Raw genomic sequence first — 11,208 nt, 5'->3', positions numbered from 1 at the left:
CTTCTGCAAAGGAAATGAATTAATGCCTTTTACTTACAAAACCTCATGTTCTGTTTTTCTAAGTAATAAAAGGGCTTGAGGCCACATTTAAAAGTGAACACTGTAAAAGGATGTGGTGGTGGGATGTCTCTCATGAAGTTGTTGAAAAGGGCTGCAGAGGGCCCTTGGACACAGTGTTTCTGTGAGGGAGGGGGAAGATTCATTTAAAAACAGCATTGACTTACACCTTAGATTTGCTGCCGGTGTACGGCCCATCTGTCTTTGTTTGCCTTGCTTCATCACATCACAAGCTGTGCTGGGCAGGCTCCATTTGGCTATGTGGTCACAGCACCTAGCCTGATTTGAGTCTCCGGGCTCTACCTCAGCCTTAAAATACAGAGATGATGCACATTCCTCAAGAAAGATAAAGAACATTGGTTCTGGGGAAGGTGGGATGCAGCTTTCTCTCTTGTGACCCTATGGGATTTGGGAAAGGAGACTTGAAGCGGTGCACAGCCTGAGTCTGGGATGCAGTGAGGATGGAGCAGGGGCTCACTACTGCCATGTTTGTAACACCTGGTGACATTTAACAGTTGTTTTGTCAAACTGGACTGAAGCGCCTCTCTATACACAGTGGGTTACGAAGAGCGCTTGAATGGAGCTGGAGAGAGGTTGTAGAGCTTTACCCAGTTCTTAAGGCATTAAGTCACCTCCATTTCCAGCACGGACAATCAAGCCAGTGTTGTTTTATGAAGACATGAAACCCAAAGGATGAGCCGACTGGTTGGCTTTAGTGCCTTATGGCATCAAGTTATAAGACCTCATTTATGATGATGTCATGATTAGGTCACCAGGAAGGTTGGGAGTGATGGACACTTGGCCTGTGATGTGTGCAGGGTCTGGCAGCACCCATAAAAAGGAGTTAATGATGGAGCTGGCAAAGTGGGTATCTGCCCACTTGATTTTCATTAGTTAAGGGTAGTTGGTCACAGTGGAGCAACTCAGGCCAGGCTAGGAGAGTTAGCTACAGGATAAGGTTTGACTCTAATCCCTGCTAAGAATGCCTGTGTTTCTTTCACAGGGGGTATGCAAGACCCAAGCAGACTTTGCATGTATTTTGAAAATATTCTCCATCCTTGTAATCTTAGGATTTTGTGGCACGATCTGGAAATATAATAAAAAGAAGCTCTGGGTGGCTCTGTGCTCCTGTGACTCTGAAGCAGCATTTAAACCTTGCCCAATTCCAGTGTAGTGTCACTGACTCTTGCAGCTTTGTACACTTTCTTAATATAAATCTAAAGATCATAAACTTATGTCTTAAGATGTCACTGGTTAGTTAAAGACACAGTCCTGGAGTTTGCATAGATGGACAGGATGGTCAAGACCAAGATACTCAATAGTTCTCATGGCTCTGTCTCCAGACTTTCTCTTCACAGCCTGCCCCAGCATGGGTGTTTGTCAAGTGGACACTTAGGAAGTGCTCAGCATGGGAAGAATCCAGCTTAATTGCCTTTGTTGCAATCTTCCCACTGGGTGTATTTACACCTGGACCACAAGCTTTGTAATCCTTCTGGTCAAGATGAGTGTTCACCTTAGTGTCTGACATGCAAGAGTGAGGGAATTCAGGAGAAAAAACAACTTCACCCAACCCCAAAAGGTAAGGCTTTGCCTAGATAAATGTGATTGGTTGCTTAGTGTTTGTTATAACTGAATATCCAACTAAAAGGAGGAGTACGTTTTAACTTGTCCCCTCCCTCCTGAGGGCAGATGTAGGATTAAATCAGTATAGTTGGACGTGGTGACAAACTGGAGGGCCAAGAAGGCGGTGATGACATAAGACATGTTTACACAGCAAAGGAAGAGGTGTGATTGCCACACGTACCAGCCAGAGCAACGACAGCAGGAAAAGGATGGGCACTGGGCTTTGTGTGTGGTTGGGATGGGAGTCAGTGGTCCATCAAAGTGTTGTGCTCTGTGCGGTTGTCTGAACTAAAGGCTGCGTGGCTCACTTTCATTCTTAGGGTTAACTGTAAACTATCTAGATTAGGCTACACAGGCAAGATTTTATGTGTCTGCAGTTTTATCTCCTATACCATCAGTTTTCAACTGCAGAGACAAAAATCAATTGCTGGAATGCTCTTCCTGAAGACCATCAGGATCTTTGTGTGTTGGCACTTCATGATCCTAGAAACACTGTTGGGCTTGGTAGGACTGGCCTGCAACCAGCAGTGCCTCAGGCCAGGATGAAGGTTCACTGACCAAATAGTGTGGAGGAAATCTTGGCTGTGCTTTAATTTATTGTCTTGCATTGCTAGTAAAGCTCAATGCATAAATCACAATGATTAATAAATCTGTTATGTCCTTCCTTTTTCCTATTTGCAAACTGTCCGAGCAATTTTCTCAACTGCATTTGTTACTCAGAATTTTTCACCGAGTAATTTCTGGAGATAATTCTTGTGATTTTATCTTGTCTGGGAAGTTATGCTGTATCTGACATTGGAACTGTTTTCATTAGAGACATAAATCTTTCTTTTGTTGTTTCAGAATCACATTTCCCATGCTACCATTTGCAATTACAGATATGAAACTTGCTTTCTTTGACTGCTCTTCAACATTCATTTATCACTGGCTGTTTCAACTGCTGTTGAAATGCTAGTAAACTGTATCACCCTTACATTTGGGACTGAACACCATACACAGAAGCATGAATATACTTGCACAGAAATTAAAAGAGTGAACGAGCATCTGTGAAGTTTCCTCTTTTTTTGATGGATTTGCTATAATTTATGTATATGGTCCGTATTTTGTCTGAGTACGAAACTGATGTACAACAGAAAGGTGAGGCCATCCATGGGGTATGCATGTTGATGGCATGTGTCAAATCATGTAGCACTACCATTATCCTTGTTATTTGCTCACCAGACACTAATGTGTCAATCCCTAATCAAAATGGTCTGTATGGGCACAGAGTAGACCTGGGAGACTCCTCCATCAACTAGAAAAGGCAGAAAGAAATAATTCATTATGGCAGTGATCCTTCAAATGGGGCATATGTAACCTAGTCTTTTGAGCAGTGCTGGCCCAGGTTCAGCAGGAGTGGTGAGGAACAAGGCTAGCTGGACATCTGGTCCCCAGATGGGTGGCAGATGCTCCTTAAGGGCATCCCAGGAGACTGAGTCCCTGCAGATGGTGAGAAGGGAAAGCAGGTACCCACCTTTCCAGGCCAGTGCTCTAACCAACAGGTGTGTAAAAAAAAAGGAAGAGGGTAGGAAGGTGAATGAGGACTAGTTCTTCATTCTGTACTTTAAAAGAAAGTGTTGGCCACCATAGCCTTTTGGAGGGAGGAGAATCCTGAAAATATGCTCTGAGATTGGTTACTAGGTCAAGAGCCTCAGGGAAAAGAGGAGGAGAAATATTTTGTTCCTTGATCGTAACTCGGCTTAGACACTAAGCTGCTCAGACATATTTGGGCACGCAGAAATGGAGATTACTTGTCTCTGGCATCAGGCTCCAGCTGAGAAAATGTTTCTCCAGGACACAGTTTTTGGAATTGTGTACCCAGATTCCGCTGAGGTCTCACTGGCTGCAACCTCTTTGACCTTGTGTGATGTAAGTGTAAGGCTTTGGGGTATACTGCTCCAATGTAAGCAGCGCATTTTCTATCATGAAAGGAGAGGCTGGAACAGAAAAATTGTTTGCAGGAAAACGTCTTAATGGAGGAATTCTACATTGTTGCTGGGATAGTATATTTTAGTGGGGTAATAAAGGGGAAATTTTCTAACAAACTTCAAGTGTAGAGCATTCACCTTGAATTAAGTAAAGGGTGGCAGTTGGTGGAATAAGAATATCTGGACTCAAAAGCAAGCCAATGCATGCATGCAAAAACATTTGGCAATTGTTTAGCAGAACAACGACAGCCTTAATAACGCAGCATTAGGCAGAGGGCCAAGAGGCAAAAATATTTGTAAATAGGGTTTGCTAATTTTTTCCACTGGCAAACATAGCAAAAGAAGAAGGAGGAATTAGGGCTCTGAAGAGAAAGGCCTGGCAGCACAGGTCCTTCTAGGTTTATGAACAGAATCCCTCTGTAATCCGCAACACAAATGCAAATAAGAAGTTTATGTGTTTGTGTGTGTGCATAGCAGAGGGATATAAAGAAGACTTGGTAAGGAAGCATTCCTCTGGTTCAGAAACAACAGCTATAGGATAATAAAAATATAGAAGGAAACTTCCTCCTCCCCAAAAGGATGCCAAGGCCTAATTGTGAAACCAGTGCTGGCAGGCAATGCTGAATATTTCTGCCTATGGACCTGTCCTTTTGAAGACTTTCTCATGGTGTTGATGTTTGGGAGCTGTTGGAGTGGCTGCATCTGTACCTCAGCTCTCCTCCCTCCCCTTCATGGCTTCCTCCTGCTGTGGCCGTACGAGGGAGTTATCATCTTAGAGATGTACTGTGAAGCACACTGAGATAAGATGATTTGGGAGTTCTGTGGCAGAACTAGTCAGCAACTGGGCCTGGATTTACTGTCTCTCTGACACATTACTCAGAGTTGTCTGTTCCACAATGCTTTTTCATTTAGAAAGAAAATCCCCTGAGCAGATCCTGTCTATTCCGTGGCTGTTACTGCTGCTCATACCTACGTGGTGAACCTGAGCTATGTGTTGCTGACAGAGGAACACATGGAAGTCATCAGGGACGTCTCTTCTGTAGAAATCAAGATATTAACCAGTCTTTGATTATGAAATAACAGAGATCTTCCAGTTTGTTTCTGGTAACAAACAGAAGTGTCTTTCATAGGATTGTCAAAGTATCGGCTGAAATTTTGGAAAAGCAGTCATTTGTCTTCTTTCTGACAACTGTTCATCAGATGGTAAGATCTACTTTTGAGCCCACCTTTTGCTCCTTGCCACAGTGAGAATAAACTTGACTGAGATATAACTTCACTGCAGAAAAGAGCAGGCCATAAAAATATTTTTGAACTTACGCAATAGATGCATTGAATGATCTCCTCAAATTCAACATCATACTGTTAATGTTTCTCCTTGATCCTGAAGCACAATAACTCGTCTCTCTGATCTGCACACATTTCAGTATCCAAGTACGTGAAACTTGTATCTTGATTCGACTTAAACTGAGGCCTTTTGAGGCTCCCTTTTGAGGCAGAGCTTACCTATTTCAGTTTGGCTTCAGCTTACCCAAAACTCAAGCTCTGTATAATTTGTATCTAAACAGTGAAAAAAAAGAGTCTTGCAACAGACAGTGTTCATGTGAATAATACAAACTCTTACAAAAACCCAAAGGTGATTAATGATAAACCTCCTGTCAATATTTACCTGGCAAAAAGAAACAAAAAGGCATCTTAAAGATGAAAAGAAGGAACTAAGGGGTGTTTTACACAAATAATGCCAGTATTTTAGCAGTACTCTCTAAATCATGGTCTGCCGTTCTTCCTCCCTCTGAAATAATCTGAGCATAAAATAAATAAATATAAATTAAAAAAAAAAGAAAGAAAGAAAAGAAGTGTTCAAGGGAGAGCTTGCATACCTAGCAGCACTTTCAGAGGGGTCTGGAAGCATAGTAAACACAAAGTGGGTTATGCTAAAATTATCACATGATGGGTAATAACTTCCCACTGGCATATTTCGTTTTTCTACAGAATGTTTGCACTGCAAAGTTCTTACTTCCATGAGAGAGAAGAAAATGACTGACTGTGTAGAGAACCTTTCGATGTCCATCCTATTTAAAACCAAACAATGTCCTGCATCCTTGCTGATGTACAGATGTGAGGAATGGGTTCTTAGGACAACCAGTCAGTTTGGTGAAGGTCCAAGCACAGATTTTTACACCTCCTTTTTAACTTCTCTGCTGCGTGCCTGAAGACTTCACATTTTGCCCATCTGGTTGCGGGATGCTGAGCCAAATTCCCTCTCCAGTTCACTGATGCTGCGCTGCAGATTATTGCTTAGGTGAGCATGCAGCACCTTTACACCTTCCTGATTTTGGAGGGGATCTGGGAGCCATGCAGGAACCAGGCAAGATATCTGAAACACCTTTAGCCTCCACCAGATCTCCCCTGTTCCTCCTTTGGCACATATTAGCCCTGGGCCAGTGAGGTGGTGATGTAGAATCAGTAGCAAGACATCCAGTTTGGTCTGGGGGCTCTGTAGCTCATGTTTGCTGTCAGACTTGCATTGCAGGAGCTGAGAACTTGGTCCTGAGAGATCAAGAGCTTGTACTTATTTATTAATGCATTTAATGAATATTAAAAGAGCAAAAGGTCATGGGCTGACCCTCATGCAAAAGTTCTGCTCTTTGCAGAGAGCACAGAAGGTTGTTTACAGGGAGATCGAGAAGCAAGCCACCCAGCTCACTACTTTTGTGGCTGTGACTGAATCCCACTAAAAACAACTTGTGATTTATTTCCGCTGCATAATAATATTACAAAGTAATAAAAATAAAGGCATATTTAATGATGTCCTTCCATTAAATGGTATGCCCTGGCTGTCTACCAATGGCTCTACAGACCTACTGGCGCCTGTGTCAAGACTCTTTCTTTCACTGTGGGGAGAGACATTAAATACCATGATAGAGTCCTATGTACCACCAGGTTATGCTGCACAATTCATTTCCATTAGGCAAGTCATTTTTTCCTTTCTTTGGCCATTACAACTTTGTTATGCTAATAAATATGCTTGTGTAGTGGGTCCCAATTTAAACAAAGACTTGACATAGTAACTTTGCTGGACACATCCAGAATGGGACATCTGGGTCTCATCACAGCCAAAGGTCCCTTCTCTCACCCTCTCATCTTCACAACATATCAGTGCTCTCAAGCACAGCTCTCTTGATGTCTCCAGTATGCATTTGTTATTTTCATTATTAGCTTAAAACAAAAATCAGGCAATCCCTGTTCAGAAGAGGAAAGGAAGAAGGGTTTTCAATTGCGCAGGGAACTGGGGGAAAAATGGGGAGGAGAGAAATTACAATGGTGGGATAGAAATAATTTATCAGCATCCTCCTTCTCAGATTCAGATAATTCAGGATTCAGAAGCTTTTACAAACTGGATACAGACCACTTCTCCAGAAAACAAAATGCTGCTGTCTCTTGTACAGTGGCTGTGCTTGCTTTCCTGGTGTACAATGCAATGTGTGTGGTGGATATTACCCCAAACAGCAGTTCAGCAGGGGAGGGCTGAGCAGGCAGGACTACAGGCCGCTGATGGTTCAGAGTCTCAAAAGCCTGTTTCTGTGAAAGGTGAGATAGCATGCACTTGTTAGGGTCTCCATTTTCTGTCCTTGCTGAGCTATTTGGGATAGGCTGTAAGTTGCTCTCAAGTAGCCAAAGTGAATTGAGCAGCTTTTCCCCAGATGTACTACCACGTGATGATTTGCTGTGGAAACCCCCTGGAATTGCATGTGCTTTCACATCACATCACATCGCTTTCACTTCATATCACATCACAATCTGCTGTGTCCACCTTGGATAACACCCAGTAACCAGCACCAAAGCTGCCCATGCTGCAGGGTCAATCTGCTTAACCAGTCTGCCGTGTTCCCATCTAGGGGCAGCGCAAGCAGATAGGGAGATGCTGGAGTGCCTGGAGGTCAGAAACAGAGCGTCTGAGGGTGGCAATGCTGGACTTCCCCTGCTTGAATAAATGCCAAATACACAGAGCAGGGAGGCAAGGAAGAGAGCAGGCAAGGTGGCTGGCTTCAGACACAAAACCTCAGCATTTTCCAGGGCCTGGAGCTGCCATCAGGGGCTTGTAGTGTAGATGTTGTGCACCATAAGATTACAGCTAACGACTGGGAAGCATACAGCTGCGGAAGTTCTTAGTGCTATGTAAAGGGCTCGGTTCATCTCTGACTCAGGGATGGTTTCCCACATACCGAGTTACCAGCACCACTTTCTGTAGTGCTTGCATTTTCCTTGACAGTTTCCCATCCAAGGATCCAGCAATGTTGACCTTGGTTAATTACTCCCAGAGGGAAGGTTTACACACAGCATCCTCCCACACCAAGCTGCCTGCCAGATGAATCCCAACCTGTTCCAGAGGTGGAGGAAAAGGAGCCTGGGGGCAGGCAGAGCAGCCCTGCCCACTTTCTGCTCTCTCTGAACGACCCCCTCATTATGTCATCTTCGTTTCCCCTGTTCTTAGGTTAGACCTAGAACTACAATGCTCTGTTTACTTACGCTTTTAGGCTGAAAAGCCAAGTGAGTTTGGCACCCATCAGTCTTGCATTTACAAATCAGTAGCCAATGCTGAATGTGTTTTATTTATTTTTTTATCCTCTTCTTATGAGATATTGTTTATTTAGTCATAGGAACAAAGCATAAATGATTACAGCAAGCTTTCTGCCAAGCATTTTTGATGCACTCCAGAGAGTGCCCCTTCTTATGCCATGATTGGATCCAGTCATCAGTAGTGGAGCCTCTTTTTGAGAGGGAAAAAAAAAATTCTTCAAAGTGCTACTGTCTTCTACCTCTTCTGCTCCTCGGCAATGGTCCTGAGTGACAAGTTTTGTAACTTGGCTAGGCCAGGACGTGAAGTCTCATGGCAGGCAGCCTGGGCCGCCTTTCCTAACAAACCCAAAGTGTTCACTGAATCTGTGTGCTTAACAGAGACCTCATGCTCTCTTGCTTGATTTCTCATGACAGCTCACTATTAAGTTCACCCAACATATTAGCACAATGAGAATTTATTATGTAACTATTTCGTATTCTATAAAATACAATATAACTGGACATACTATGTTATACAGAATTAACATGTTGTTTTAGAGCAGCTTCCTCTACAGTCATTCCCCAGTCACAATGGTCTTGGTAAAAGGATAAAATGGTAATAGCAAACACATGCTGAAGCAAAACATTTAACAGTTGTTGTTTTCTTTGTAACTCATACATAAGAAAGGAGAAGGAGAAGCAGAAAAGGAGAAGGAGAAGGAGAAGGAGAAGGAGAAGGAGAAAAGGAGAAGGAGAAGGAGAAGGAGAAGGAGAAGGAGAAGGAGAAGTAGAAGGAGAAAAAGAAAAGGAGAAGGAGAAGGAGAAGGAGAAGGAGAAGGAGAAGGAGAAGGAGAAGGAGAAGGAGAAGGAGAAGGAGAAGGAGGAGAACCCAAGCATTTTTGCTTTCCTGCTTTGTGTTTTACTGAAATTGCAGGTCTAGCCAGTTCTGTGATAAAAATACAAACAAACTCCTGAAAGCTGGGGCGGGGTGTGACTCAAGGAGATTGGCTGGCTAGGTGCAGGGCCTAACCTTTAATCTGCCTTGATCGCTCCTCCAGGATCTCTTTCAAAAGTTCTTTTTCTGCACTCTAATGTTCTGCCAATCATAATTTGTATTTCTGAACGCATGAAAGAACCTTTTCCTGTCTCTGGTGGAAAAAGGGAGGGAAAAAAAAAAAAGTATTTAAAGTCAAAATGAAATTTTTCTTTTAAAGCCTACTACAGGAAAACAAAAGCTGTTTCCATTACGGGTACAGTTCAGGCATCTCTTTAAAAGCAATCACACACGGGAGGTGTTAACAAGCAATGTGCACAGGGTTACATTCTGTTTTCCATTCAAGTGTCAGCTTTGCTAGCTTGCAATCGGAGGCAAATCAATGATCCATGGCTGAGCACATCAGAAAGGTATGATGTAATGGCCCCTGCGCTCAATCCATCCTTTGCGCAGGCGGCGGCGCCCCTGTCCCATCGAGTTAATCATTGACATGAAAGAGTTGCCTGTCCACTGACAGGCTGGGGAGGGCAATGTGTAGTCCCCCCTGAGCTGAAGCGGTGGAAATTTTTCCCTCTAACCCAGCCACCAAAGGCTTGAAGAGGTGCTTAGCACCGCCGGGAAAAAGGTTCTTTGATGGGAATTGGATGCCAGCTCCCTGTTTGGAGGTGCTAGTTTATGCGTAGCAGCTCCCCACCACCACTCGGCTAATCTCTGTTACATATCTACAGACAAAACAGCTACTTGGCATTGTGTTGCGGATGTCTGCAACTTTTGCCAGGACGTTGAACAGAGGCCAGGAACTTGGGTGGAGACAGGAGCCAGAAGGTCATCTGGGGTTGCTGCTCTTTGTTAGAGCTAAATAATGTTGTGAATGTATTAAGCCTCTTTCCACGCACTGATTTTATTTTTTTTTTCAATGCCTTCAATAGTCTTTTTTTTTTTCTCCCCACTGGGCTGGATTCATGTACAAATATGCAAGGCAGAGCAGTCTGCCCATTTGCACTTAGCATGAAACCCTGAGTTTGAGGGGTTTTTTTTTGAGAAAAACAAACCAGCATGCTCACTGCAAAGGTTTGCTCTGTGAGAACAAGAACTTGGGTGCTTTGTCATTTCCTTTCTTTCAGACACTGATCAGACACTCACCTTTATGAAACCATCAGATGATCTCATTATTGTTCCCTGAGAGGAAAAGTTTTTTTTTTTTTTAAAAAAAAGCTGGATGTGGGCTGAAGCAAATTGTGGCATCTGGAATTGCAAAGCTGCTGCTGGATCTACAGCCCTGCTGAGCACGGGCATGCTGCTGGAATACCGCGGTGGGGACTGAAAAATGGCACGAGTAAGATTTGCATTTTATACAGCTGATGTTATTAAATGAGTTCTGTGGCTGCATGGATATATCTGCTTATTCTGGCCTGCAAGATGATGAAGTTTACATATATATTATTGAGTTGTTAGTGTGGATTTCCTTCATAAAACTGCAGATAAAAGGAGGTTAATACCTCATCAATCCAAATAACAGTTTCCTCCCATGTCAAATTACAGCAAACCAGTTACAGACTGACATGGAAACAGTAAACAATTTGCTATCAAGAAAATCAGGGTAGTCTTCTGTTTGACACCACGGCAAGTGCATGGCTGGATGAACATGTGGAGTTCAAGGATTCATGGCAAAGCCTCCTCTTCACTGGTGAGACTGATGCTCCTGCGGCTACAGACAAGTGCCTTTTTCCTTTTTTTTTATTCAGGTATTCGTTTCCCCATGAACACATACTGTCTATCGAATTCTACCCTTCCCTTGCTCTGTACCCCTGTCTGGGGTACAACAGTCATGGAAGATGAGTTGTTGAAGTTGGCATCACCAGGCTTTTGGTGCTGTGGAACAACCCTGTTCTTCCCCAGGTTGGACAATTTAGATGTGAACATCCCCATTCTGTTTTTCCTTCACCCCATGTTTTTTAGCCAGTCCTTTCCCTGACAGATAGCGTGCAATAAGATAGGGAAATCACAGCG

This window comes from Leptosomus discolor, chromosome 1, assembly GCF_034619465.1.
Source record: "Leptosomus discolor isolate bLepDis1 chromosome 1, bLepDis1.hap2, whole genome shotgun sequence".
NCBI lineage: Eukaryota > Metazoa > Chordata > Aves > Leptosomiformes > Leptosomidae > Leptosomus > Leptosomus discolor.
Note: the sequence above shows the minus strand (reverse complement) of the source record.